The 6,381-nt window shown below is 25.7% G+C and overlaps 1 protein-coding gene across 2 annotated transcripts in view; it reads left to right on the top strand.

Moving 5' to 3' along the window:
- The window catches only part of LOC136088838 (optineurin-like), a 64,582-nt gene that overhangs the window by 11,341 nt on the left and 46,860 nt on the right, over positions 1-6,381 (top strand). The window lies entirely within an intron of this gene.

Genomic DNA, 6,381 nt, shown 5'->3' with positions numbered 1-6,381 from the left:
TTGAAGCGTTTTGCTCGGAAGTGTAGAGTTAAACTTTTTTAACAAATTTCATATAAGTTAATAATCTTTTATAGACTGAATATTTAATGCATTTAATTTTAGATATTTCTCAAGCTCTTTAGCTACATTTGTAGCAACTTGTGACACTATTACTAAGTTAATGAAGCTATACAAGTCATACTTTTATTCATGTCTACTGATTAGGTTCAAGTGGTATGATCTGGCTGTTTTAAAACTCTCAAAAGTCTTATCAGCAAGTTTAGTAATCATATTCCAAAGCTTTTCTGCTTAAGATGTATTTTATTGGCTTTTAAAAATAGATTAAATTGTTGTAAAATTAAAGTTGTGATTGTTTGCTGCCTATTAAGATGAACTGAAAAAACTTTTTAGTAAAAGAAATCAAAGCTTTAATCAGAAGAATGATATGTTTTTTGATTTTTAATGTTAATCTATTTAATCATAGTTATGTCGTTTTTTCAGTTGTTGGAGATCTATTGCATTAACTAAAGGCCTCATAATCTTTGTGTATGAAGCAAGATATACTTTATGTAACATTGAAACTCTTATAAGCTGATATCTACAGTTTTTGCAAGATAAAGATTGAAATATAGTTAAATAAAAAAAAAGTCTTCAGACTAAATAAAAATTGTTTTATTAAAAAAAATAATTAAATGCATGCAAAATAGGTATTTATAAATGTGATATTCTTTGATTGCTGTTTAAATAAATGAAGCAAATGTTATTTCAATTTTTAAACTTTTGTTTATTAATTAGTTTTTAATTTATTTCAAAATAACATTTTTCAAACATTTTTAGAGGGGGGACAGTGTAACCGATAATTACTGAAATAGATTTGATATATCAAGACCTCAGAAAATAATGTGCATTTGACTATTGGCAATGGAAATAAAGTACAACTATTTTACCCTTTGTATTTTTTTCTTATAAATATAATTATTTAATTAACGTTTTGATAAACTAATTTAAAAAAAAAAAGGAAAAATAAAAATAAAAAAAGAAAGATAGAAGTGTAAGAAAAAGAAGAAAGATAAAGAAATAATGAAAGAAGTGCAAGAAAAAAGAAAACGAGAGGATAAAAAAAAAATAATTTAAATTTAAAAAAAAAGAACACTTAAAAAAGGAGAAAAGAAAAAGAGAGCAAACAAGAAAAATAAAGGGAACAAATAAAAAAGAAAGACTTGTAAAGAAGAAAAAGTTAGCAAGTTAAGAAGAAATAAAAAAAGAAAAAGTAGAGGAACAGCTAGAAGATTGGTTGTTTTTATACTTTTAGACCTTTTTTTTACAATTTAAATTGTAATCATTTGTTTGTCAGCTTGTTTATTTTAATTCATACTAATTCTATTACTATTTATTTTTCTAATTATATTATTTATTAAATAATATAACTAGAAAGCTAATTTTATTCATTTTATTTAAAATTTATCCTTGCAGTTCGAAATACATCATCATCTTTGCCGCAAACAGTTTAGTTGGGGGAAAACAAACATTCTTTCGAAAATGCAAACTCTAGCATAAACAAATGAAGTCTTAAAAATGCCCAGCAGTTGTTGTGTCTTTAGATGCACATATATGTAAGAATATAAACGCACTCACAGATATATATATATATATATATTTGTGTGTGTGTGTATGTGTGTGTGTGTGTGTGTGTGTGTGTGTGTGTGTGTGTGTGTGTGTGTGTGTGTGTGTGTGTGTGTGTATTTTATAGGCTGGTTTTGTTGTTTTGGATCAGCTTTGGTGACTAAGAAGAAGACTTGTGTTTTCAAAACAACAAAACCAGAGCTTAATGTTATGTGAAAAACTTCCTGCATCTAGCCAGAGACAAAATATTTATAAGCATCTAATGCTTTGTAATTATCCATAGCCTCAAAAGGAAACAAAACCTTTTATTAAATAATGATAAACATCATGGAATTAAACTCATGGCCGTTCAGTTGGGTTATCTTTCCAAGTATTTGCAAGAAACTTGTATGAACATTGGTTGATTCCAAGAATTGCAAGTTTGTTTATATACTTTTCTGAGGCGTTAAAATCTAATTTTTATGAATTCTCTAATCTTAACTAATCATTTGTCTTCCCCCATCCACAATGGTTACAATTCGCGCTATTGAAATTTTGCAATATCATGTCACTTTCCGACTGCGAGGATTACTAATATGTATTTTTTGTTACTATTATTAAATTTTTATTTTTATTTATTTTTATAATTATTACCACATACTTATTATTATATATTTTTTTATTATTTCTATAAAATTTTATTTGTCACTGTATAGATTTATTAGAATAATATCATTATAAATATTATTTAATATTGATTTATATTACTTTAGTTTAATTATTGTTTTATCATTCTGTCTTTATAATTATACAATAATATAATTTATTGTTTGTTCATTGACAGATAATCTACTATTATATTATTAACTACTATATTATTTAATTGTTGTTATATGTATATATATAAATATAATCTATGTTAGTTGAATGTTGTTATATGTTATTTACCTATTTGTTATTATACCTAGTATTTTATTTATTAATAATAAATTGTCGCTAAATATATAACTTAATTAAATTATTATAAACATTTATTATAACATTAGCTTTAATTTTTTTCTTATTCAAACATGTATTTAAATTGATTAATCGAAATTTCATTATTTTAATAGCCATATTTATTTACTTATATTTTGTTGACTTTATCTTATAATCTTAATTGTTTAGCCTAATATTTATTAATTTATTTTAAATACTGTATATTAGTTTAACATTTGATTCTTTTATATAGTTACATTAAATCTTATATATAACAATACATTAACTTTAACACTTTACTCATTCAATAAACTCTATTGTGGAAAGTTTTCCTTGCATTGTATGCAACAAAAATATTGCTAAAAATCACAAATCTGTTTAGTGTGACAAATGCAGTTGCTGGGTACATATGAAGTGCAATAACATTAGCAGCAAACCTGTGATCTCAATTATTTGTTTAAATGTCTAAACAAAGTAAACAATTGTGTCTTAGATTGTAAGTACTACAATGTTGATGATTTTAATGCCTTAGATCTAAACCTAAACCCATTAAATTTCTTACAGTTAAATATTTCCTCACTTTCTTTTCATATAAATGAGTTAAAATCTTTAATTAGTTCCTTAAAATTTCCTCTCTGTGTTTTGGCTGTGTCTGAGACAAGATTGAAACAACATATATCACTTATAAGTAACGTAGAAATTGAAAGTTATGTGATAGAACATACACCAACTGAGTCCAGTTGTGGCGGTAACCTACTTTACATTAATTCTACTTCTATATATAAAAAGAGAGATGACCTTTTATTGTATAAAGCATATGAACTTGAATCAATGGTCATAGAAATAATAGACCCTAAAGGAAAAAATAAAATCGTTGGTTGTATCTACCGTCACCGTTGCATGTCAATTCATGATTTCAACCAAAATTTTCTTATTTATTTATTGGAAAAACTAAAATAGTTATAAAAAAACGAAATAAAATAAAAATGTTATGCTAATGGGTGATTTCAACATCAATCTTCTTATATATTAAAACTCGCCTGAAATATCATTTTTCATTAATAATATGTGCTCAAATGCTTTTTTTCCTTACATTTTATTACCAGCCAAAGTTTATATAAATTCAAAAACTCTTATTAATAACATTTTCATTAATTTTTGCTCTAGCAACAATATACCTAATAATTTCCATCTCAGATCATGTAGCACAATTTGTACAAATCCCAAGTTTTCACTCCAAATATATAACAGAAAAGATATACAGAATGTGTTATCAAAGGTTCAACAATGATGCTTTTCTAGATGATGTTAATAGTATTCCTTGGTCCCAATTGATAAAAGAAGAAGATGACCCTAATCAATCTGTTAAATTGTTCATGCAAAATTTTGGAAATATTCTTAATATACATGCAGGCCTTGTTAAGAAGCGATACGCAGCTCGCATTTTGCTTGCGAAAAGGCGATTTGCCTACGCGTTCAGCAGTTTTGTGCTACGCAAAAACTTATATCTTTTAGAATATTTAAATTATCTTTTGATTGTCGTTAAGGTGACGTAATGTAACGTTTATTCAGAAGAAATAAAGTCGTTAGTAAAAGCATTTAACCGCAATAGATTTTTTGTTAAAGAAACAGTTTGTTTCATAATTTTTGTTGTTGTTGTTAAAAATTAGTTTAAAAAAATAAAGTATTTTAAGTTTTATCTTAAGGAATTAAATATATAAATTCCTTTTAAATATAAAAATTATTTTTAGTCATAATAGTTTAAAAAATGCACGATTTATTTTGATGTAAATATTTTATTAATAAGATATTTTGTTCATTGTTAATTTAATAACGTAAAGTTTTAAAGACGTTCGTTTAATTTATGAAAATAAATTATGATCACGAATATGTTATCGGTTACTGATAAATAACAAAAAAAAAACTCTTTATTGTTTAAAAACGTTATTAAAAAGAGTTCACAAATTAAATAAGGCAAAATTTATTAACAGTTAATAAAATAACCAAAAACCAACTGTAAAATCATAAGAAAATAAACAAACATTATTTTACGTTTCATGAAAAAATATTTTTTTTAAAAATCAAATTTAGTTCATATTTGAAAAAAATAATAAAAATGATTTTTTAAATAAGAACTTAGATTTTATTTGTAACTTTTGTTGTAGTGAGAAAAAAACAAACTGTTAGTATGATATAACTTCTAACGATGCAAAATATATTTGCTGAGTTAAGTTACTCAGAAATGCGTTACGCGTTTTCGCTACGCAGCGAAATCTCGTAACAAGGCCTGAACATGCGCCATTAAAACCTCTTACAAAAAGACAAATTAAATCTAAAAGTAAACCATGGATAACTCAAGGCATTTTGAAATTAATTAAAATAAAAGGTAAACTGTACACAAAATTTCTCAATCATTTGTCAACTATAATAAAAGAAAGAACGTTTAATTTATTTAAAGCATACAGAAATAAAGTCCGTAATTTATTAAAAATAAGTAAAAAAAACTTTTATTCAACTTTCACTCCAAAACAGTTTACACAATATGAAAAATACATGGAAAGAAATTAGAGAAATAACTAATATTAACAACAGTTTCACACAAAAGCAGTCTATTAAACTTATGATCAATAACAACTTAATTATCGCTAATAAAACTATTGCTAATTCATTTAATGATTATTTTTAAATATATCAATAAATATTTCTGAAAAATTGAACCTTCAATTAATAAGTTTAACGAATATCATAAAATCCCAAACTTTAGCTCATTTTTCCTTTCACCTGTAACAAAACAAGAAATTGAAACAATTATTTCCAAGATGAATGATAGGAAAAACATAGGCCCTAACAGTCTTCCAACTTCAATTCTTAAATTATCATCAAAAATTATTCCTGAACCAATCTCTAAAATAGGTAAAAATTCATTTAAAAAAGGATTTCCTAACATTTTGAAGATTGTTAATATTATTCCAATTCACAAAAATGGTCCAAAGCTTGAAGCATCTAATTACAGACCTTTTTTTTTTTTTTTTTTGTTATTTACCTCCTCATGAGGAGGCAACTTAATAGTGGTTATAACCCTCTCTCTACTCTATAACTCTGAAACACAAACCCTGACGAACAAGGTCATTGCGCAAAGAATTAAGTTGAGCGTGGTACTACCAGGGACGTGGTGGTGATTGAGCTCGGAACCTCTTGCTTATGAAGCGAGTGCTATACCACTACACCACTACTGCAGTTTAAGACCTATTTCTTTGTTATCTAACATCAGAAAAATATTTGAGAAAACTATGCCCAAAAGACTGTACAACTTTTTTGATACCTTTAACTGTTTTCTTAAATTACAATACGGATTTAGACATAACTATTCTATTACACATGCAATAATTGATTTTACAGAAACTTTATGAAATGCCCTTGATAAAATCAAGTTTGTTCATGGTATTTTCCTCGACCTGCAAAAAGCATTCGATACAGTAAATTGGGATGTTCTTTTTGCCAAATAACAATACTATGGTGTACGTAGAATTCCACTTAAATGGTTTAAATCTTACTTAAATAATAAATTTCAATACATTACAGTTAAGGAAACATCTTCATTAACCAAAACTTTAATTTTGGGAGTGCCTTAAGGGTTAATATTGGGGCCTCTGCTTTTCCTTGTCTACATCTATGAACTTAACACCTGAATTAATAATGTTTTTACATTTTACCATTTTGCTGATAATACTAACCTGTTAATTGTTGAAGATTCACTTGAAAAAATGCACTTAAAAACTATGAGGTCATTTTTTCTGTTATTAATTTTCTTAGAACAAATAA

The sequence above is a fragment of the Hydra vulgaris genome, chromosome 12 (genome assembly GCF_038396675.1).
Source record: "Hydra vulgaris chromosome 12, alternate assembly HydraT2T_AEP".
NCBI lineage: Eukaryota > Metazoa > Cnidaria > Hydrozoa > Anthoathecata > Hydridae > Hydra > Hydra vulgaris.
Note: the sequence above shows the minus strand (reverse complement) of the source record. Positions and strands in the feature narration are given on the sequence as shown.